The sequence below is a fragment of the Gopherus evgoodei genome, chromosome 13 (genome assembly GCF_007399415.2).
Source record: "Gopherus evgoodei ecotype Sinaloan lineage chromosome 13, rGopEvg1_v1.p, whole genome shotgun sequence".
NCBI lineage: Eukaryota > Metazoa > Chordata > Testudines > Testudinidae > Gopherus > Gopherus evgoodei.
In genome coordinates this window covers 4,487,943-4,512,719 of record NC_044334.1, presented here as the reverse complement: position 1 = coordinate 4,512,719, position 24,777 = coordinate 4,487,943, and positions in this window count along the sequence as shown.

Below are 24,777 nucleotides of genomic sequence, written 5' to 3'. Positions count from 1 at the left end.
CCTGAGTGGGGAGGGTCCGAGAGCCTGGGCTCTAGCCCCAGCCTAGAGGTCTACACGGCTGTTTCATGGCCCAGCTGCCCAAGCCAGCTGACATAGGCCAGCCACGGGAGTTTAATTGCCATGTTGACATACCTAGGTGTCACCATACTACCGATAACAACAGTCTGAGGTGAGCAGCCATTGAAGAGAGCAGCCTCCTGAGGGAATTCTGGTAGGCCAGAACCCCTTGTTGAGGAGACAGGATGTGCTCATGGGAATGCTGCTAACATCCAGCTCTTCCAGGATGTCAGTGAACCTGAGCATTTCTATGGCGTCCATGCCGTTGCACCATCACACAGGCCAGGCTAATGTCAACATGAGCCAGATCTAGAGCCAGGAGGAGCTGAGTGGCTGTTAACCCACAGAGCAACTCCCCTAACACCCCTCATAAGAAAGGCTATTTCGCCTGATCCTGGTGCCTCTTCCTGTCTTTCTCTAGGGCACAGGGGCATCTTGGGCAGCATGATCCCTGGGGGTGGGAGTTCCTGACAAAGCACTTACTTGGATTTATCTATACTCAAGAGTTTTAAACAACAGGAGGGAGAGAGAGAAAGTGGAAGAGGGCATGAGGGAGAAAGGAGGGCAAGAATTTCTAACTCAGTCATCAAGAGCAGGTGTTGCCATCTCCTCACTCTATGATCATGAGCAGTTGGTAAAGCACGCTGTAGGCTTTTGAATTCAAGAGTTGTGATAGGCTGCAGTCAAACAATCCTAATCTCCTACCGCCCCTTGCATCTCAAAGTCTTTTTACATATAATTATTTCTTCCTACCCCTCCTGAATTCTTTGCTAGCATATGCAATACTTGCCACATGTTTGACACCTCGGGGTATAAAATACGCTCATAATCAACTATGGGGAAGCCATATACCATGTGGAGGCATGGGAAATACCTAGATGGAGGCAAATATCACTCCCACTTTACTGCTGGGGAAACTGAGGCACACAATGAGTCAGTGGCAGGAACACACACTCAAACTCCAGCTGTAACTATAAGATAACGCCACTTTGTTTTCTCTGGATTACATTTCTGTAGGGAAACCAAAGGCTTTATTCTTCCCTTTCTCAGGAATGGCAGCAGAAATCTTACTAAATTTGCATAAGACCGTTCAAGAAGTGAGTGATGCAATCCTCCTCTTTCTAGTCATTCCATATAAGACTGAGCAGCCCCATACGAGGCATACGCTATACCACTCATGCATGCGGAATGACTCATTTGGAACTATTTTTGCTGAACTCACATGAACCTATATATTTCCGAGTTGGTGCATTTTTATCTCTGGCTTTAAATAGCACAGAACAGAACAAAATGCCCCCCACACTACCCAAGGCGGTGACAATTTCCCTTTCTTCTCTAGCAGATGTCTTCACTATTAATTATGGACCTTAAAGATGTATCATGAGTGAATTTGTTTCCTCTCTTCTGTCAAGGCAATTTCATGGACAAAGTAGCAAGAGCACTATCTTGTGTTTTAATGTCACTTCAGTTCAGGCAGCGCACTCAGAGGCTGCATTAAGTTAAGCTGAGTTGCCTTCTATATGAGATATTTGTAAATGAAGTGCTCTTTAGGAAGCACTGAAATTTAAATGGAATCTCCAAGGTCTCCGATATAGAAGTCAAAGGGCCTAGTCAATAACACAAGGGAAATTGGGGATGGAGGATTCCCAAGGTCAGTTGCTTTTTATAGTAATTCTCTTCTCATCTCTTCTCTTCCATGGAGGAGGGGAGGTTTGGGAGGGTTTTTTTCCCTCTTTCATCAGTTTCCAAAATGTTGTTTCTTTATTACTATTTCAGCCTGGTAATTCAAGGACAAAACTGGAAGCCTGGGCTTCGCAGTGCAGCCATTGCCAGAGCCAGACGTGTCTCATTTCATCCGACCGTGCAGCAAGGTGGAGCTGTCACTCTGGCTTGGGGGAAATGGCCATTCACTGACTAAGCTGTAGAAGGAGAAACTCAGGTTGTGATGCCACCATCATTAGAGCCTACTGTGGACTGAAAAGTACAGCCAATTGGTTCACTGCACTGGGGGTTCAGTCTTAAAAATGTTCAGCAGACCAAATAATGGAACTTAGCCAAATGTGCTGTCTAAAGACAAAACAGTGCGATACAACAAGGAGGCATACATGCCCTCCTTCCAGGAAGGAAGCCTTATCTCGGAGATACACCCCTCAGTCCCACTTCTATTTATATTCTGGTGGTTTACAAGTTAAAAGCGCCCACTTAAAGGTTACGTTTAACCCACTGGTGTAGGCTGGCTTTGCCCTTGGTCTCTCCCTATACTTTCCCATATCTCATTTGAACACTGCATTCCAAATGTCGATTAGCCATGAAAGCACTCCCTAAGTGTACTTAGTACAAAGGATTCATGCATCTTTGCTTTGACAAGTTTCCTATTTTCTAATGCCAAAACTGACCTCAGCTTTGCAAAGTGTTGTGGGATACCTGACGTGGGTGAACAGGATTGTGGGAAGAGCATAACAGATTTAGTTAACGTATCTTCACAGCACCCACCTATGTCATGTATATTACATTAATACCATGTGCATCATACCTGTTAATGTGGTGTACTCTACACCTAACCCATATGAATTGGCTAACGCTGCCTTCACCTTATGCTGGCGTCTGAAGCAAACAGAAGAGAGGCTCATGATGCTGCTCCCTGTGGAGAACCCCAGGGCTGGGGGGAAATGTTTCCAACCCAACACATCTCTCCTGATGGCAAAGATGGGAGGGAGAGTTGTTCGATGTCTGCCTGAAGTGTCACCTCTAAAAGATGGCCTTTCCCCAGGGAACGGCCTAGCGTCTTGCACCAGATCCGCAATGTGGCTGGGCCTGCGCTGCCATTTCCAGCAACGTTGACAACCGGCAGCTCCCAGGTCAAAACCAGACACCGTTTGTGTGCTAGCAAAAGCCAGGCTATTGGGCGGGTGCTCGTTGTACAGAGTAGCAATAGGCCAGAAGCAGAATAAGAAAAGCAATGTATGTGGGGCTCAGCTGGGGCTTTGCCTTGTGCCCACCCTCCCGGTCTAGGGCTGGGCATTTGCACACTACCCAAGAGCATACCAGGAAGCAGAGTCACAGTTCATCTCTTGCTTCCGCTTTGTTCCAGGCTTCATGTCCCCTGCTAGCCCTACGCCCGCTGCAGCATCCATCTGCCAGCACCGCTGTATTGGCAGCTCAGTGGGGAGCTAAATCCACCCATTCACCACTCATTCCTGCCAACACCTGTGGGCGCTCAGGGGGCACCTTATATCCTCTTACATACAAAGTGGGCCTTATTAAGGAGCTTGATACAACCACATGCGCAGAAGGGTTCTGGCTACTGACTGACAACACAACCAACGAAACGCAAGGCTGACACATGACCTCATCAGACCAAAACCACATAAACTGATTGTCTGGCCTGAGGGCAGGACGGTGCCACTTCTGAGAACTGTCGATGGACTCTTTCACGAGCCTCATATGGGCACCAGCATCTCAAACGTGCCTACCCGTTTGCTTAAAGGAGAAGCTCATAAGTAACCCTATCTCCTCCCTTTGGAAGGGAGCCGCTGAGCATTCATGGTGTCACCTAACACTCCGCGGCTGTCACAGCTCACTCCATTTACATTTTGTTCTACAAGATGATTGCAAAACGCTTCCCCTCTTTGCCCACGGTCTCAGAGGCGTAATTGCTTTCGAAGCTGTTTCAGTCACTATCATGTTGCAATTCACCAGAATAGCTTGTTTATCTGAAGCACAGGCCCAATGTTATTGCCTGCTGTATTGAATGCATTTTAAACATCTCCTCCGGGCTATTGAAAACTCTTCTCTTCTACAAACCAAGGACCCATTTAAGTTTTATTTGCATGATGACAAGTCTCTTTCCATTTAGTTGTTCTACTGTCTGCCAGCATAATCATTATTTCTCTCCATATTTTCCTCCCTGAGCCGCCTTCTCTCTTGCTCCATGTCGTAGGCAGTGATATATGCTTTTAAGGTGGAATGGAGCTGAGATGACTGCAAGCTTCCCATCAGCAATAAAAAGTTAAATGTTCTGGGTGCTTTGGGGTAAAAAATTAAGTATCATTCTAAGCATTATACTAGCTTTATCTAAGATGCACCCACAGTACATTTGTGCATTGAGCAGCATTCCCTTAAGACAGGGGAGAAGTGGTCAAGGTTCAGATAGCCTAGACTGGATACTTACTTTGTCCTATACATCAACTATACTTTCTTACAGCTTCTTATGCCATAGGTTGCATCTCAGTATTAAAAAGCGGAGAGGAAAGGAATCCAGTGGTTAGATCAGGTGAACGGGTGTCAGGAGTCGTGGGTTCCCCTCTTGGCTCTGACACTGATTCATTGTGTGACCTTGAGCAAATCATGCTGCCGTTCTGTGCCTCAGTTTTCCCACCTGTAAAATGTGGGTAATGATTCTTATCCAGCCCAGGGGGGGCCTTAATTAACAAATGCATGCAAAGGGCTGGAAGGGGCTGTGTAGGTGAAAAGTATTCCCCCACCTTTGCAATACTCTCCATTTTCAAATGCCCCAGCCAGGCAGGAACAGGTGAGCTGCCCAAGGAAGTGCCCCAGCAACCAAACACCGTAGCTACCTCTGGTGCTGCACACATCAACCCCACATGTCTCCAGAGGTGCTGCGTGAAGCCCGAGAGGATGCTGGGTGCAGGGCACAGATCCCTGCTGGCAGCGCCATCACAAACACCAAGGCAGCACATCTCACTGCCCTTGGTAACAGCTATTCAGAAGCAACAGCTGGGTGCTGCAGGGAGGGGCCGCTGCTTTATCCCACACCCCAATTTCTTCCCAGGCTTTGGAGGCTGTCATGGCCACAAAAAAGTCTGCAGGGGCCACATTTAATCAATGCTGGCTTTGTGTATGGAAAAGGGGAAAAGGAAGAGAGGAGTGGTGGCACACTGTACTGATCCCAAGCAGAATAATTGAGATCCAGATTTTAAGCCGCTGGAAATTTGACGGTGTTCAGATTCCTAGGAGTTTGGTTCAGCTTTATGTAGAGCTCAGGGCCAGATGTAAAATTCAGACCCAGGAGCCTTTGGACTTTGGAGAGCATGTGCATATGGTCCATATGAAAAGTACCAATGGGAACTGGATTTATGCCAGGATCGGATTCCAATCCAGGCTCTGATCTGGTGGTCCACCAAAGGCATCTTGCCACAAAGCAGGTGGCTGTGTGTTGCACTTTCTGAGGCTAGCTACAACACACTGCAACCTGAAGAAGATGCCCAGAGATGTCTGACCAGACCCTAACAGAGAGGAAAGGTGAAAAGTTCTCAGATAACCACAGCTGGAGAAACCATTCAGTCCCTGTCTAAGGTTCACCCAGGGCTGGTTTGAATGCACCTGCATTTCTGCCCATCCAATGAAGACAGCTCTGCTGCAGGGATCGTGCCTGTGATGAAACACATACAAATCTCTCTACACCAGGCTGACCCAGAAATCTTCTGACCCCAAGCCTCTGCCTCCCAAGGCTCCGTTAACTTGATTATGGCTCAACCAAAACCATAATCTGTTTCAAAGACTTGAATGATTTACTGTGACAGCTCGCAGGGTGACGCACTCAGAGGCAGAGAACACACAGAGCCTGTCTCATGGCCCACGCACAACCTTTCCCACTGAATATGGAGAAAGCTGATAAATCCTGCTCCTTAAAGCCGAGGCGGAGACTTTGAGGAATCAGTCGCAAGGAATGAGTGAGGGGGAATAAAGGAGAGGGGCAGGGATGGCCCTTGGCAGCCTGGCCATGGTGGGCATTGTTGCCTTGGCAACAGCATGGGCAAGTCACACAGCAAGCAAGACATCTTGGATGGGAAGCATATGAATGTTGATTACATCTCTCAAAGACACAATAATAAAAGAAAAGTGACTCTAAATATTATGACACACTAGCTAAATGCGTCACATCCCCCCAGAAGTGGCTAGGCCACCCGGAGAATAACAGACCTACCACTTCTACCAGATAACAGAATGACTCTTAACTTAAGTGGCAAAGGTCTGTCAGGCTTTCGGTGCTCTAGATCCTGGGTTGAGTGCCTGCCAATGACAACCTAGGGCAGGGTTTGTTGCGACACAATGGCATGAGGCTCCTTGTTGAGTCTCACTGTGTTCTCCCAGAGCAAACTGCCTACGTTTCCAAATGGAAAGGTGACTTTTCTCAGTGCCGGTTCAGCAAACTCCAGCTGGGACTTGAGAGTCAAGCTTGATGCAGTAGCTTCATGTAACTGCTGACATTATAAATTCTGCATCCTTGAAACAGAGGGTAACTATTTAGCAGCACTAATGTTTAGCCCCCCACTCTGGATCCAGCTTTGTGCATCCCCAAAATTTGTGGGTGTTCCTATGCTGGGTCAGGCCCATTATTGAGATCCAGACAGGTCACAAAGTTCTGATCTAAATCTGAACTTCCACAGACTTCCACGGTGTTTGGATCTGGAGTTCTGATGTGGGCCTATCCCTAACAGTCCATGTTTTGGCCCCACCTCCCCAGACAATGTATTTTGGAGGCTGGAAAAGTCCAGAGAATAAGAGGTACTATGATGAACGGTCAGCCTCCTGTGTGACAAGAAACCTTGGCTTGTTTAATCTGTACAGGAGAAAAGGTTGAAGGAATTTGTTTTAGAGGCCGTCCAAATTATGCGTGCTGTCATGTGCCTCCCCCATTTTTCTCTGTAATACAAGAGCAGGACGACACTTTGAAATCAAAGGAAATGGAATCAGAACCAATAAAAAAGAAATGCCTGGTTATACTTATGCAGCAGGCAATCAACAACATACCAGATGGAAGGCATTGCTGCAGAAGGTCATTGAAACAAATGCTGTGCTTATATATTACAAAGGCCTGGGCAATTTTATGACTGAGTAACATTTGTGGCTATGCAAGCGAAGACAGTGACAAGGGTAATCAAGGCTAATGCTTCAGGGTATGAGCTGATTGCTTGCAGGGGTCAGGAAGGAAATGACCCTGCCGCACATAACATTGCATAAATGGCTAGATAATTGATGGGCCACAATGGAGAGGTGATGGTGCGGGGGGGAGGGGAGGAAGGAATCTCCTGTCTCTGCAGCATTGTGCTTTGGCTCCTGCTGGAGGTAGGATAACAGAATAAATGGACCCATCGCCTGATGAGGTATGACAATTTCTGTGCCATGAAATGTTTGTTGATAATCCAAACAGAGGAACAATGGGTTTGCAAGGGAAGAAGACACATGTTTGTATAAAATGATCATTTCAGTCAGGCTGTGTTAGCCCAACTAGACACAGGTGCCTTAGGCATAAGCAGGGCTGCCTGGGGGGAGGGCAAGTGGGGCAATTTGCCTCAGGCCCCGGGCCCCACAGGGGCCCCCATGAGAGTTTTTTGGGGGCCCTGGAGCGGGGTCCTTTACTCGCTCCGGGGGCCCCAGAAAACTCTTGTGGGGCCCGGGTCCCCGGAGCTTCTTCTGCTCCAGGTCTTCGGCAGCAATTCAGAGGCGGGGGGTCCTTCTGCCCCGGGACCCACCATCAACGTGCCAGGCCTTCGGCTGCGAGACCCCAGGCCCCCTGAATCCTCTGAGTGGCCCTGGGCATAAGACACTGGCAGCAAACCCCTGAAACTCACATGGACTTAGAAGGACCAGCTAGAGGGAAAACTAGACAAATTTGAGTCTAACTACAAGCTAATTAAAAGGAGCTGTCAAGGACAAGCAATAGCGAACAAAAATCCTAAAAGATCCATTTGAATTTCCTTCCTTTTTAACCCATTGCAGGATGTAGGTGAGGGGCAGTAACGCACAGCTGGTTAAAACTGCAGTATCCCCACACTGGCTGAGACACACACCTTCTCTTTGGTATGAACGACGGGCACTTCTCATTCTGCTCACTGGAACCCCGACTACAATCCGGATCCCCGTTTCCACAATAACAACCACTTTAGAATCCAGCCTCGCAGCCATTCTAGGCAATTTTCCGCACAGTCAGCAATGACCAGTGATAACCCATGCATGTCATTGCCCCACCCATGGTGGGATGTTCGAAAAGCAAACCAGCCAGGATGCACTGCGACAGTCGAGGCCACCATCAGTGTGATATCACTGAAGCCAGAAAATGTCAGTCATTTCACCCAGCTCATCCAAATAGCTGCAAGAAAAACCATCTCCTGCAGCTATGGAAGAGGAGACATCCCATGCTCAAAGGCAGAAACAGGAAGGCTATTAAAGGAGTACCAAATGCAGGTGCCTCTGGAGTTGACACCACGGTCCACCGCATTATGGTGGTAGAACAGCCTCCTCCTTTTGTGTCCTTGGATATTAACAGGGTAGGTTTGGGGGGTAGGGGATTAAGCATGACCACAGCTAGTATACAGTATATGGTGCACCATTCATGCCAGAGACTCCAGCAGCTGCTTAATTTCATTTGGCTGAACACAGATGGTCTTACAAAAGAGCTGGCTCCATCTGGAAAGGGATGGCTGCTCTGACCGCCTTACCAGGACTTCCACAGTGATCGTAAGAGAGGGTCAGTTTCATTAGCGCACGGTTCTCTGGTGACATCCCTGCCAGCGGTGCACTAAGCAATCCCGCACGGAGGGTGCAAAGGAGGGCTGTTCCCGTAATGCACACACAAACGTGCGCACACACAGATTCTGAAGTGCTGCCTGGCACGCTGCTGCAATTCATTGTATTGGGGTTTATGTGGCTTTCAGTGTGTTTGACATGCAGAGTGTCTACAGCACAGCTGTTCCTGGAGCACCTCTAATTGACGATTTCCCAGGGGAGTCTTTGGGAGCATCAGTGCACTGCGCTGGCTGGACAGTAATGAGAGATCCCCAATTAAAGCAGTCACAGGGGTTGTTCTTGCCTATTACTCTACACCATCTAACCCCGTGAACTTTTTCTAAATCATTAGATGGCCTCATTTTCCAGTTTCCTACAAGGGCCTTGTTGTGTCCCTGAAGACTGGTAAATGGCTTCCTGGACTGGACTGTCTAGCAAATATTCTTGAGTTTAGCTGGCTTGTGATCTGCTGCCTTGTGTTCTGATCTGAGGGTCCTGGATGAGAAACCTCCAGGAAAAAACCAGGGGGTTTCAGAAAGTGGTTTGGTGACTTGGTTAAAGCTCACTCTTCTAAGACATCCATGTGGGGCAAAAGCCCAGCAGCCTGTCTATTCAGCAGCACAGGTCACCATGAAGATCCCACCTGCGTATTCTGCACTGGCATCCCAGGAAGGCACAGTCCAGTTTTGGCACTCAGAACTCTTCATTGGCCAGGTCCTATTGATTGAGAGATCACTGCTCCCACCACAACCTCTGAAATCCTAGAAATGCTGGGCTGGAAGGGACTCCAAGAGGCCATCACGTCCAGCTCCCTGCGCTGAGGCAAGACCAAGACCATCACTGTTGTTTGTCCAGCCTGTTCTTAAAAACCTACAGTGACAGGGATTCCACAACCTCCCTTGGAAGCCTGTTCCAGAGTTAACTACCCTGAGAATTAGAAAGTTTTCCCTAATATCTGACCTAAATCTCCCTTGCTGCACATTAAGCCCATCACTTCTTGTCCTCCTTCAGTGGACATAGAGAACAACTGATCGCCCTCCTCTGTATAACAGCCCTGAACGTATTTGAAGACTGTTCTCAAGTCCCTACTCAGTCTTCTTTTCTCAAGACTGAACATGCCCCGTTTGTTTAACCTTTCCACAGAGGCTTGGCTTTCTAAACCTTCTCTCATTTTTGTTGCTCTCCTCTGGACTCTTCTCCTGTTTTTTCACTGCTTTCCTAATATGTGCTGCTCAGTATAGGCCAGAGAACTCCAGCTGAGGCCTCACCAGTACCAAGTAAAACAGGACAATTACCTCCCGTGTCTCACATACAACACTGCTGCTAATACACCACGGCATGATATTAGCCTTTTTTGCAACTCTATCGCACTGTTGACTCTTGTTCAATTTGTGATCCACTATAACCCCCCACATCCTTTTCGACAATACTTCTGCCTAGCCAGTTATTCCCCATTTTGTACTTGTGCATTTGATTTTTCCTTCCTAAGTGAAGTACTTTGATCTGAAATCAATAAGATGAAATTCAATGAAGATAAGTGCAATTGTCCAATTTGTGAGGGTTGTTTTGAATTCTAATCCTGTCCTTCAAAGTGCTTACAACCCTCCCAGCTTGGTATCCTCCGCAAATTTTATAAGCAGTCACTGCACTACATTAGCCAATTCATTAATGAAAATATTGAATAGTATCAGATCCAGGACTGACCCCTTTGGGATCCCCCCAAGAGACCCCTTCCAGTTTAATAGTGAACCATTGATGATTACTCTTTGAGAATGGTCTTTCAACAATGCATGCATCCACCCTACAGTAATTTCATCTAGATCACATTTCCACAGTTTGCTTATGAAAAAGTCATGTGGGACTGTCAAAAGCCTTATCATGACTTCCCACGAAAGCTACATCTCTGGAAACAATGCTATGTTCAACAAGCTGAGGGAGATCTGTGGGGGCAGAGGGCAGAGCTTTGATGGGAGCTGGAAGTGGGTCAAGATGGTGCAAATCACACCCATGAGAATTAATAATGACTAGGCACTTCAGGACATTCAGCCCTAAATGCAAAATTCATCTCTGCCATGTAGCTTTCCCTCGATAATTTCACAACAAACTGCAAACTAATAATCAAGCTCTTGCTCTTAAAGGAAGAGAAGGAAGAAAGAAGGAGAGATTTATGTATGTATTTATTTATTTTAATATTTGGGAACTGGGTCCAAGTCAGTAGGCAGATAGGCTGATAGGTTGCATTGATTCATCACCAGCTTCCTTATACATTTATAAGCTTAGAAACGAAGAGCAACTCTAGTGGGAGAACTGCAGAGAACTTGCCAGTTCAGATAAGTTAGCCTGGGTGCTGGATTCCTCAACCAGTACTCTTCACAGTAGAGGCTGAGCTGGCCACGGAGGTAGCTACAGGGCAGAGTTCCTGAGCAATACGCGGTTTTAAATGCGATTCAAGGGAGTTTTTGATTCTTATCAGAAATGTGCCCTGCTGCAAAAAGGCCAAATCCTGAGACTGTGCAGGAAGCACTGAAAGGAGCAGGTGATGGCCAGTAACAAGGACACCAGAAGTCACGTAGCTCCTGATGCTCCAGTGAACTCACCAGAGCTGAGCACCGGCTCCCTAGGAATCCTCAGCACTTCTCTAGTGTCTTTCAGTGCTTCTCAACCTTTAACCCATTTAGTGTCTAAGCTTGTCTACCAAGTAGGTAAGTAAAAGCCCCAGCCAGGAAGTCACATCTGACCCAAATTTCCCCGAAGGACAGGGACTCTGGGGTTTTGGCTCCATCCATTATGGAGAAGGGGGTCAGCTCCAGCTCCCCAAAGTTTGGAAGTGGCCAGAGTTATTGGCTCAGTTCAGACAATGCCCATTGTCTCCTCTTTCTGGAGGGGGACAATGACACACTAGGATCAATGACTTTCCAAAGGCCACATACAGCGAGTCAGTGGAAGAACAGGGGTTGGAATAGGCCAAGTCACAAAAACAAGATCAGAATCAGGCCCTACAAGGGCCAGACTTGCTTTAGGGTGAAATAAAGCTAGTTTACTACAATACAACACATTGCAACTTGGTTCTAAAATAAAATTGTGGCAGGTTTTGACATAAACTGACTTCTCTCTCCTTCCCTCTCCCAGCCCATGTCTTGATTGTGTTTTCCTATCTCCTCTGTAGAGAAGCAAGAGCACTATTTCTATGTAATTTAATTAAGTTTCCTCTGCTTTATGTCCCAGGACATAAAGACATCATGAAATTTTAAAATGCAGTAATTTTACACCAAAGGATTATTCATACAGCCCGTTGCTAGCAACAGAATGTAAAATTATCAGGATGTGTCTGCACTGTATTTTGGTGTATGTCGGAGATTTATATGATCCTTCGTGGAGTTATTATGATCATTCGTGTTAGATTTTTGGGGAGATGCTTTCTCTTCAGTAGTAGATCTGATATTGTATGTCCTGCTCCTGTGCTAGCTGAGACTTGCATTTAGAATGCTAGAGCACAACTACTTGCTGGGGAATGGAATCAGGTAGCGTCAAGGACAGCATCTTAATGGATTCAAAAACTTTTCTTCCAGAGGTTGCACCCCTTTTGTGATGGGAACAGCTGAACGCATCATGTGACCATCACCGAGGACACCGTGATCACCCAAGAAAGAGATCTTGGAATCACTGTGGATAGTTCTCTGAAAACGTCTGCTCAATGTGCAGAAGTGGTCAAAAAAGCTAACAGTATGTTAGGAACTATTAGGAAAGGGGTAGAAAATAAGAGAGAAAATATCTTAATACGACTATATAAGTCCACGGTGCATGCACAGCTTGAATACTGTTGCCAGTTCGGTTAGTCCCCATTTCAAAAAGGATATAGTGGACCTGGAAAAGATTCAGAGAAGGGCAACAAAGATGATCAAGGCTATGGAGCAGCTTCCATCTGAGGACAAACTAAAAAGTATAGGTCTGTTCAGCTTAGAAAAGAGACGACTGAAGAGGGATATGATAGATCTCTATAAAATCATGAATGGAGTTGAAAAATTGACAAGAGAATTTCCACAATATAAAAACCTGGGGCCACCTGATTAAATTAATAGGCATCAGGTTTAATTCCAACAAAAGGAAGCATGTGTTTTCACACAACCAACCTGTTGAACTCATTGCCATGAGGTGTTGTGGAGGCCAATAGTATAATTGGGTTCACAAAAGAACTGGGTAAGTTCATGCAAGATAGGTCCATCAATGGCTATTAGCCAAAATGATCAAGGATGCAACCCCATACTCTGGGTGTCCCTAAACCTTCAACTGCCAGAAGCTGTGACTAGAAGTCAGGGTGAATCATTCTATAATTGCCCTGCTCTGTACACTCCCCATGAAGCTCTGGTAAGGAACACTGTCAGAGATCGTATACTGGGCAAGATGGACTATAGTCTGAACCAGTATGGAAGCATTTATACTCTTGTGACCTAAAAGCATCATGACTTGAGGACACCGTGACTTAAAGGCACCTGGAAATGAGGACATCATGACCTAAATACACCAGATAAATCTCTAGATAGGCCATGGATTATAACACCTTATTTTCCCCCAAAGAAAATTCACATAACACAGTCCATTAGGGTAGGGAGGAAATACCCTGGTCCTCTGGTAAATTAATGACAATTCTGTCCTGACAAAATTTAAATTGCAGGCTTCACAACCACCATGACTTCCACTGCAAAAGAAGAAAGAGTGGGAAATGAGAACAACTCAGAAAACTGTGCAGTCAACTGGCTTTGAATGCAGAGCAGCTCCACGGCACATCAGAAATCCTCTTTCCAAGCTTCTTGCTTTTAAGGAGCAACTTTTAGCATCAGACGTCTGCTCTTGCTGTTATAACTGTGTGGCTTTGATAGTGAAGGGTAGTGGCCAGTGCACGGATTTCAGCTAAGGCTGTATGACTAGTGCTTCATCAACTGTTTGCTGTGGTAGATTTAATTTGGGTTGAATTGCCTTTCCCTTGGTGACACATATCTAGTTGTGGCCAAACATCCTACTGTCCTGGAAGCAGAAGGATCCTTTTTCTGATTGATTAATTATCTGTGGGCCTGATTCAAATACTTTGCTTGAGAATTCTGCTTTGTGTGTCTCAGTACAAAAAAGGATGAACACTCGATATGTATTTTAGGTTAGAGGGCAAGATTAGCAACTAACTTGGTTTAGCTAGATCAAGGAGACCGAGCTCCATGTCCAGGTAGAAATGGTCTTTCTTAATCAATTGTGGCCCTATATTTGGGGACAACTTGTTTGGGGGGGGAGGGAGTTTCCTGCTTGCTTGTTTTAAATTTGGGCTAAAGTAATCAGACAAAACAATGCAAAATCAATTATGCCTTACCAGGTGAAAAGTCAAGCTTATTGCTCTTTCAGATTGAAACATTTCACATTTATAACTGCTCTTTTTGGGTGGTTTTACCTCCAAAAATAATAACTTTGTTTAACATTTCACATTTGATTTGTGAAAAGAAAACCAAAGTAACTTTTTCAATCCCTTAGATTTCTTGGTGGGACAAGTTGATCTGCAACATCAATTGCACCTTCAGCCCATATTCTCCCTTCCTGCGAGAGTCTAGACATAGACTCATAGACTTTAAGGTCAGAAGGGACCATTATGATCATCTAGTCTGACTCCCTGCACAATGCAGGCCACAGAATCTCACCCACCCACTCCTGTAACAAACCCCTAACCTATGTCTGAGCTATTGAAGCCCTCAAATCGTGGTTTAAAGACTTCAAGGTGCAGAGAATCCTCCAGCAAGTGACCCGTGCCCCACGCTGCAGAGGAAGGCAAAAAGCCTCCAGGGCCTCTGCCAATCTGCCCCGGAGGAAAATTCTTTCCCGACCCCAAATATAACGATCAGTTAAACCCTGAGCATGTGAGCAAGACTCACCAGCCAGCACCCAGAAAAGAATTCTGTGTAGTAACTCAGATCTCATCCCATCTAACATCCCATCACAGACCATTGGGCATATTTACCTGCTAATAATCAAAGATCAATTAATTGCCAAAATTAGGCTATCCCATCATACCATCCCCTCCATAAACTTATCAAGCTTAGTCTTGAAGCCAGATATGTCTGTTGCCCCCACTACTCCCCTTGGAAGGCTGTTTCAGAACTTCAGTCCTCTAATGGTTAGAAACCTTCGTCTAACTTCAAGTCTAAACTTCCTAGTGTCCAGTCATCATGATGACATCAGGAGCAGAATCCACCTCTAGGTTGCCCATCAGACATCAAGGGATGGGATTCAGGTAAAGATCGATCACCCTAAGGGCCGAATCCAAGTCCTGCTGAGGTCAATGAGAGTCTTTCCATGTACGTTAATAGAAGCTGGATCATGCCCCACAAGCTGTGTCTATCCTAGAAAATGTTCTACCTTTATTTGCAGTGGCACCATCCATGGTAGAAGCACTCCTGAAGACAGGGCTCAAATATTTTTCACCATCGTGTCATAAAAGCCTCTCTGCCAGGGGTACCCACACCTGAGTTCTCTCTCCCCTTGTGATTTCACCATGCCTAGTGCTGATGCAGGTGCACTGGGCCCTGAGCCAAAGCCCATTGAAGTAAATGGAAAGACTTACATTGATCTCATTGGGCATTGGATTAAGCCCCTGTTACTGGGGGCCACCAAATGAAATTAATGGGCAGCAACTTTAAAACAAATAAAAGGAAGTTCTTCACACAGCGCACAATCAACCTGTGGAACTCCTTGCCTGAGGAGGTTGTGAAGGCTAGGATTATAACAGGGTTTAAAAGAGAACTAGATAAATTCATGGAGGTTAAGTCCATTAATGGCCATTAGCCAGGATGGGTAAGGAATGGTGTCCCTAGCCTCTGTTTGTCAGAGGATGGAGATGGATGGCAGGAGAGAGATCACTTGATCATTACCTGTTAGGTTCACTCCTCTGGGGCACCTGGCATTGGCCACTGGATACTGGGCTGGATGGACTCTTGGTCTGACCCAGTATGGCCATTCTTATGTTCTTATGTTCTGGGAAATGAATGCTCCATTTTCTAGAAGAGATGCATCCTCGTCCCTGGATGGAGCCTTTCACAGGATCTAGCCCTAAGTGATTTACATTTGGCTTGGAAATGCAGACTTGTAAAAAACTAACAAACAAAAAATACCAAGTGTGCTACCCAGCCAGGGGCCCATAGAAATGCTTCCCTCCAAGTTTCACTTTGTTTTGAAATTCACTGGAAAATGAAACAGCTCAAAACACTGCGTTCCCCAGGTGTCAGAAAGCAAAAGCAACAATGGAGCAAAGCTGAAGTGACCCCATTGATTCTCACAGCTGAGGCTGCAAAAAAATGGTAAAAAAACACTGTGCAGAGAAACTGCCCTTTTATAACTTTAATAACCAAAGGTTATTGGTAACACAGGGAAAGAAATACCAGGAGCAAATCCTGCCTATCTTACTTATGTGTCTAGCTCCAGGGACTTGAGCAACGGAATTTTTGATGGCTCATTCCAATGAAACCTCTGGAGTTCTTGATATTCACTCATTAATAGGCAGGTGGGCAAACCGCCTGGTCTATCCTCTGTCCAAACAATACCTCAGTCCCGTATCTTCCTCTGAAGCATCTGGCACTGAACCCTGTTGGTGACAGGAAAATTAACTAAATGGACCCTGGGCTGACCCAATTCCTATCTGAGGTTCACAAGGGCATGACAACAGAACTTGAATAATGAGATCGTTTTGAATCTGATCATTCTTTTTCCATGTTTTTATCTACAACTCCCCCAGAAACCACCCAACCATGCCCACACAATAAAAAAGAGAGAAGAAAAGGTAATAAGATTCCAAATTGCCTTCCCCTGAATTCAAATTGCTTCATATATTATGTTCATGATAACTACTGTAGTTCCTATTTTCCACCAGTCCCTTTTTTATACAAGACAAGTTCTCGTGTTAATGAATTCTAGATTTTCATTTAATAAATGTTGCATAGGAAATCCTCATTATTTGTGTCTTCATTAATCTAAGCGAGAGACACAAAATGCCCCTTCCTAAGTACCTGGGATCAATAGCGTATGAAGCTCACGTATAAATACTCCACATGCTGCCACCAAGAAGAATTCAGTAATTGGAAAGACCTTATAAATCAATAGCGCTAAATTGAAAACTCAAACAGAACTTCACATCATTCACCCACTCTCTTGTTAACACTTTTCTGTACTTTTAGAAAAAATACTGGCCCAGCTTGGAAGAAAAATTGAATGTTCTGCATTATCCCAATCATTCTGTAGATGCCTAGGGGCCATCCAGTATCAGCATCTCTAATTATCTGTCTTATATGTTCTGATTCTTTTTTTAAAAGCTTCACTAATTAGCTTTCTGTTTTTACTTAAACAAAAAGTAGATCAGTTCCATTGTAGCTAGGTTTGTCTTTTCTCTGTTGTTTCAGTATGCTGCTGATTAGCGTTTGGAATTAATCTGGCTCCAGGAATCTGGTCGTTTTTCATTTCCTGGGAGCATCCTAACAAAAGGTGAGCAAATTGGCTTGGATAAAAGGAGAATCTGGCCCCTCTCCCATGAGCCCAACCTACACCTTTCTGAGATGGTTGCACAACAGAAGTTTGGTGTGGGATTTTTCAATTTCATGCTGCTTCTGGAGTCTGAGTAAAGGTGTTAGATTGTAAATTCTGTGGGGCAAGGATTGTCTTGTTCTGTGCCTTTACAGAGCCCAGCACAAAGGGGGAGAGGGGGCTGACACATAACCAGGACTCCTCGGTGCTTGAGTAATACAAATAATAAATCATAATAATAATGGGTTGGCAGAGGTAGAAAATTTTGCCCCTACTCATCCACAGACCGTGTACAGCATGAGCAGTGACTGAGCAAGCTCCTCCCTCACCCTGCAAATGGAGCCCAGCCTGACATTGTCAGCAAGTCTTCGTACTGGTAGGAGAATGTCTGATTCTTATGGTTATTTTACTGTAAGTTAAAATGCTTTGTCATAGCTTTGATTTACTGCCCAGGAAGAGTCCTTACCAACAAAGCAGGAGAGGGAAGCATTTTGTTGATCCACAAAACATGGGCAGCGACAGCTCAACCATCTCCACCAACATGTCTCCACCCACTTCCGGAGGGACCTCTTCTAGGACCTGCTTCAAAGCCTTCTGAAACCAGTGGGAAGACTCTGTAGAGCTGAGGGTGAAGTTCATTCCCCATGACCCAGTCACACTGGGTCGCCCTGCTGAAACTGCCAACTGGGGGTGGTTCCGGGGAGTTGCAATGGATTATACTGGCAGGACCAGCAGCTGGTTTTTCTCAATAGAGACTCCACTGCCTTTGATCGTTGTCACCCTTGGGAATCCCAGAGCCCATATGTGGGGCCTTCAAGAAGCGATGCAAAGCATTTGATTTGATTCAGCACCTGGGCAATGTCCCATCCCCCTCTTTTATTTGTTCCGTAAGTCACCTTGCAGTGGTGGTAGCCATGTTTTCACTACCTGCTGTGGGCAGATTATTGTTCTTGCTGTGCCTAGAGACCCTGGTCAGGCCCAGTGTGCCAAGTACTGCACAAACGCACAGGAGCCATGGTCCCTCCCCCTCAGAATTCACAATCTAGTAGCTTATAGGCCACATCCATCCCAGGTGTAACTCCACAGACCCAGTGATTTATATCAGGGATTCATTTTGCTCTATGTGCCCTAAAAAATTGCCTTTGGATGGCACTCACCCCTGTGCAGAGGGCTTGCACGAGGCTGATGCAGCATTTAATTCTACAAAATGGGGCAGAACTGGCACACAAACCCTGAGCTGGTTATCTCCATCAGGGTGAGTTTCACCCTAAAAGAATAATTACTAAAGCTTCCACCTGGCTGATATGCAATCCACTCAAGTCAGCAGGGACTGATCCCTGGCACCATCTGACCTCGGTTCTGCAGGCGCCGGGAGAAAGCAACTGCTGGTCTTAGCCCAGCTAGTCCACACTGCAGAACCAGTTCAGTTCTGATTTCTCAAGGGAGCTCTGACTGCAGATGCATTCTGCTCAGCCTTCTAAAGGGCAGGTTAATCCCTGGGGGGAGTTTAAACCACCCGAGTAAATGGCAGTTTCCGGTGATCAAAGTAATTTCCTTAATTTATCTCTGTATAAAACTGAAAGAAATGTGATATTAGCCTTAAGACATGTGATTAGGTTGAGATAATCGTACCCTGGAGGCAGAAAAGGCTGGAGACTGCATAAAGTTCCAGGACTTTAGCACCACAAGCTTCTACATTAGCCCCTGTTGTTTCAGCACATGAACACTCTACACACAGTTTACCTGAGAGCCAGTGATTCGTGGCTGTGACGCTGGCAGGCCAGATGCCAGCTCTTGCCCACGCTGCAGGCGTTAGCTAAGAACGGAAAACCTCATAGCTGGAGACCAGACCAGGTCGCCTGGATGTTAGTTTTGCTCAAAATAGGTACTAGTCCTCATGTCGTGTTTGTACAGACATTTCACAATGATATTAATCACCAGTGTGCTATGAGCATTCAGAAAAGGCCTCACTCTGTACACTCTGGTAGTACACTAATAGTGTATCTATTAGTAGAGAGCAACGTTATAACTGCTCTGTGACTGCCCTTCTCCTAGTGGCCATGAAGGGACAGATCTAGCTAGCCTCATACCCACAGTGTCTCTCTCTCTCCGGACCTTTATATCCCCCTTCAACCATGATACCCTGGTGCCTTACGTTCAGACTCAGATCTGGAGAAAACAGATCCAGTTCCACTGATTTCAGAGCACTTCTACCCCCTTACAAAAGATCTGAATAATGCCCAACATATCTAATTCCCACCTACCTCCTGGCCTGACCTTATCTTCATGACACTTATTCGCGAGCAGGTTCTGCATGAACAATTAATTCCACGCAGAGATCATTTGAATGTTAAGTGACCTTTTAATTTATTTTGCCCTGAAAGCGGCAGAAGAAATGACGGCCAAATGGGCCGACTGGCCACGGGGTGCTGCATGAAGAGCTTTTATTGCCTGCAGTGAACAGAAACTGTAGCAGGTCTTTTGAAGTCACCTTGAAGGAGAAATGACAGAGCAATAACACCTTAGAGCAAAGTAATGCTTTGTTGGGGGTTACACCTTATTCCTTGAGTGCTTTGCAGCTGTTCTGCAAAGAGCTGTCTATCTATTAACGCTGTCCCCAGAATCTATTAGGTTTGATCCTCTTACAACACAGTTTGGAAGCTTTTAAATCCATCAAGGAAGTTCAGTTTCTTTCTTTCATTTTTTTTTCTTTAATCCTTTCCAGATTGGATTAGAGCCTTTCAGACTGGAAGGAAATAGCCACAGATTTTAAGGCCATCTAATCTGAACCTTGTATATGTCAGGCTGTAGAATGTTACCCCATCATCACTGCACTGACCCCAAAGATGTGGGCTGGGCGAAAGCAGCTCTTCCAGAATGGCATTGTGATCTGAAGACTCTGAGAGATGGACAATCCACCACTCCCCTTGGAATTCCCTTGCTCCTGATATTGACTTTTCCATTCATAAATAACATTTTGTGCTTCTATAGTGCATTCCATCCAAGGCACTTTAAAAACATTAGTTAATTAAGCACCACCACGCCTCTGAGTGGCAGGTTGCTATAATTTAGAGATGAGGAAACTGAGGCATGAGAGGTTAAATGACCTAGCCAAGGTCACAGTGCAAGTGAATGACAGAGCCAGTAATGGGTCCCAGGAGTCCTGGTTCTCATCTGACCCCTGAAATCTGCTCATCACTTTAATGCATTCCAGTGAAACTCATTCTCTCTCCTCTGAAAGGCTTCCCAAGTGGTGCCATTGTGATGACACGTTGCAGTGCCATTCAGCCGTCATCACCGCTAGAGATAGACCTGAACGGGGATGTTCAGTCCAACCTCCTGAGTTTTAGGGAAATTTGGCTCTGGGTCTAGAGTCAGAGTTTGCAACTCAGCTCCGTTTCTTTCATTGTGCTAACTGGGGCAACAGATCCCAACCACCTCTGCTCTGGCCACCACCACGAAAACCCTGGGGAAGTTTGGATCCAGATTCTGAACCCAAACTTTGCAAGTTGGGCCCATCTCCACTCAGTCTTTTAGCGAGTATACTCATAGGTGCCCTTAAGAATGCTGTCGGGGGCAGGGCAGAAAGCAACCTCAGCGCTTTGTGGTGGTCAGCAGAGGTGAGAGCTTGACAAGGGATTTTAGTCATACCACACTGCACTCCCCAAAGGGGCCCAACACATTAGGGGAGAAAAAGCTGTCAGAGTGGAGTAGGCCTAGCAAGAGAAGCCCCGGGCCAGATACAAGTGATTGTGTTTTGCAAGCTCTGCTGAACTCTAGGAGCCCCCATGTGCTGAGCTGGCCTGGCAGATTTGGCCATAGCCCTTGAGCGAGCCAACCCAGATGCTCTGCGGCTCACACCAGAGGTTACGTTATTCTGCTACTGACCTGCATCCAGCATTGCACTGGCACATGAAAGGCATGGCCTCCACTCCCACTCCCTGCTCTGTGGCTCTGTAGTTATCTGTCTCAGGGTTTATGTGCCACTGGCAGCTCTCGGCACCCGCCAACCCACTTGCAGAGGAAACTTCTGGGAAGCCTGGTTTGATCACAGTCCTCCAGCTGCCATCTCTGTCGTGCTAGTGGTGCTTTTGCTATTTGCTCTCACACAGCTGTGCTAGGTGAAAGGGCATTCATTAGTGGAACAAAATGCCCAGGAACCCATTGGCCAGGCAAGCCTGAGAGGTTTGACAGGGTGCTGCCCTTTTTACCTAGCTGTGTGCCTCCCAGCACCACATGCCACAGCCTGGCAAAACATTGTCCTAGGTCAGTCCTGAACATCTGACATGTTACACACACAGTCCAGGACAGACCTGTTCCTGAACTCAAGCAAAACCTCCGAGAAGAGTGTCTCATAGAGCACAAGACACCTGAATTCAGAGATTTTAAGGCCAGATGGGACCATTGGATGATCTGATCTGAGCTCTGGTATAGGGATCCAGTTCCAGTTCTGCCACTGACTCCCCGTGTGACCCCGGGTAGGCACACACCCTCTCTGTGATGCATTTTCGTCACTGCAATGTAGACATACCATACATGTCCCCATCTGGAAAATGGGGTAAAAATACCTGCCTCCAAAGGGTCCTCGTGAAGCTCAATTACCTGAATGTCTCTACTGCACTTTGAGCCCCCTGGATGAACGTTCAAGGGAAGTGAAATACATAGAGGAATAGGAACACAGGTAGTGAGGAACGTGCCAGTCAGATGTGCCTTTCCCCTCGTCAGCCCTCTAACATCCCATGTCAGTGTTTGCACCCTGCACCCCTTGTATTCTCACTGCATGGAGTAAGTGACTGGCTCTGGGTACTGCTCTGAGCCTGCTTAACTGGATTTTCTCACTGCTGAGTTCAGGAGTGGTTAATCCATCCCCCAGCCATAGCCCAAGTTGGCTCTACCTTGCAGATGAAACAAGACTTTGTGTTGCTCTGGCACCAGCCCTTCATGGAGCTCCAAGTACATTGTGAATCTCAGTTCAGCCTCATAAGAGCCATGGGGATTGCAAGTTTGACCCCCATTGCACAGATGAGTGAGTGACTGCACAGAGAAGCCATGTGCCTTGTTCGACATCACACAGCTAGTCGGTGGCAGAGCTGGGGAAAAGAACTGAGGAGTTCGACATCCAGCAGCTATAAACGTTAGCCCAAATAAGCCACCAGACCTACGGCACATGACACAGCAGCTGCCATCCAGATTCTCCTAAGACAAAGTCAGCGTGAGAAGAGCATTCAGTTCCGTCCTCTACCTCATTGTATTGGCAGAAAACTTTAATTCAGAGACTCCTCCAGCCTCTGCAAGCTCAAATCTGTCTTGTACAGAATACGAACAGCCCAGCAGCTTTTCACTGTTTACAGTTATTAAATGCTCAGTGAACCAAAGAGATCGTTATGGAATAGTTGGTGAAGAATCTCTGCACAATAATTTGTGATCCATAGAAAACACCAAGCTCACAGTATTTAGGGGAAAAGGCGCTAGCTGTTGTATGTGATCAGACCCCATGATCATTTTAGGGTATGGGGCAGTGTCTGTGGGCGGGGGCCAGTGCTGTCAGTCCTTGAAAAAGAAGAGGCATTGGCAGGAAAAAAAAAGAGGGAAATGCTGCTGATCTGCAGGGCATTCTCCACAGCCACACAAAGAAAAACCAAATGAAGGGAAAATCCAAAATCAGGGGCACCGGGTCCCACAATTTTAATCACCAAGTTTTGCAACATTTGATGTTTTTCTTAAAGCCTCTTTTCGGGTGCCCGTGTGAGACTCTCTGCTTTCATTTTAAAACAAGGGCCTTTCAAAACAAGAACCCTGATAGTTGTCAAAAAAAAGCTAGAAAATCCGACCTGAGTGCAGCCACCAGATGCCCCGAGTTCATTCACTTTTTACCTGCCCTGTGCCCATGGAAATGCAAACCATGCCAGGTGGGTGAAAATAAATAACAGCTTCTAAGAGGTGGGGCAAAACCAGCCCACAACAAATCAATTTATTAAATAAATTCCATGCAAGAACTTTAAAATAGAGCATGGGCAGATTCAGAGGAATCAATTAACACAAGGCAGCATCTGGGCTGGCTGAGGATCATTGACCAGCATGGAAAATATGTTTCCAAATGATTTACAATATGCAGTAACTTCGTTACAAACAAAATACCCATCCCACTAGTCTCTAACTCTGTCTCAACCAGGCTGATAAGAAGAGGCCGAGAGAGAGGAACAAGGACATAAGAATGGCAGCTTGATTTCCTTGTATAAGTGTCACTCGATTAGCGTGGACTCTAATATTCATTCCCTGAAATTCTCTGGTTTCTACTTGCTTTGGAAACTTTCGCAATAACGGTTTAAATGACTCATTTATCAATTAAATGTGCGATTTTGCAAGGCAAATTAAAACCCATGTTCTTGTTTAATTAATAGGACTTCTTAATATTAGATAAATTAGGGATACTGTTGATGAGCTAATTGGTTAATTAATGGAAGCCTTGGGGCTCTTGTTTTATTAAACTCTGACAAATTCTTTAATCTAAATGTGGAATTTCTCCCACAGAAACACTAGAATTTTGCAAATTTGCTGGGCTGATTTATGCCTGTAATGCACCTCATGGAGCCACTGCCACTAGCGCAGAATCAGGACTTAAAACCGGCAAACCATGAGCTCTCCATTTGCTCACACTTATGGCAACGTTTTACATCCGCTTGACCCTCACTTTGCAAAGAGGTCAAGGGGAACACTCGGTGCAAAGCAGGGGGAAATCAGTTCCCAAAGTTGCTTCACTCCCCCAGGGCAGCCAAGTATTGCAGAGGTAATACAAAGCTGCAAAGGAGTCCATCCGGTGGCTTGAAGAAGCCTGCTCCATTCTTGGAAGTGTTTTTCCCCACGCTCACAATAAGCAAGCACAATCCGTGGCCACCTGGGAGTCTGAGGTCACATGGATGGATCTGGTAAGTGAATTTAATGCCGGTGAAAAGTGCCAGATTATCAGCCACTGGAGAGTTAAGTCCCATGTTTACTCACAGGACACTGTTAGTACAGGAAGTAGGAAGACAAGTTTCCCCAGTATACCAGCTGCTAATGAGTCTCGCACATATGTCCTGAATGTATCTCCCTCTCTAGGGGTGTGGGTCATTCAGTTTCCATGACCTATTCTCATTTCTAAGCTTTTTACAGATCTTCAGTGTGCTTTAGTTTCTCCTAGTGAATGTTTTCATTAATCCCACTGCCCTGGTGTTCATCCACTGCCCTGAAGTCATCCTCTTCGGTCAGTGATGCTGCCTCCGCTGAGGTTGGTCTCTGTTTCCAAAGCACTCATTGCCACAGCATCTAGGCACTAATATTTGTTGCTTCGGCATGCTAGTTTGTCACACTAGAGCTGTGCTGACCTGGTGAAAGTTATTCCATGAAGTTCACCACTGAACTGTTGCTGTTTCATTCCTGCTGCACCCCTCAATTTTTGCTTTTCCACCAAATGCAACAAAAAACAGCTATTTTTCAATCAAAAATGTGCACAAATTCAAATGTTAAAGTTTAAACCGTGAAACGCCATCTGTTCAAAATGGTCCAGCTTTTGCTCTGAAATTGGCCCATTTTAACTGGAAAAGGTACCAACTGAGTGATTTTTGGTGTCATCAGCTATTTTTGAGTTTCTAACACTGGGCAAAT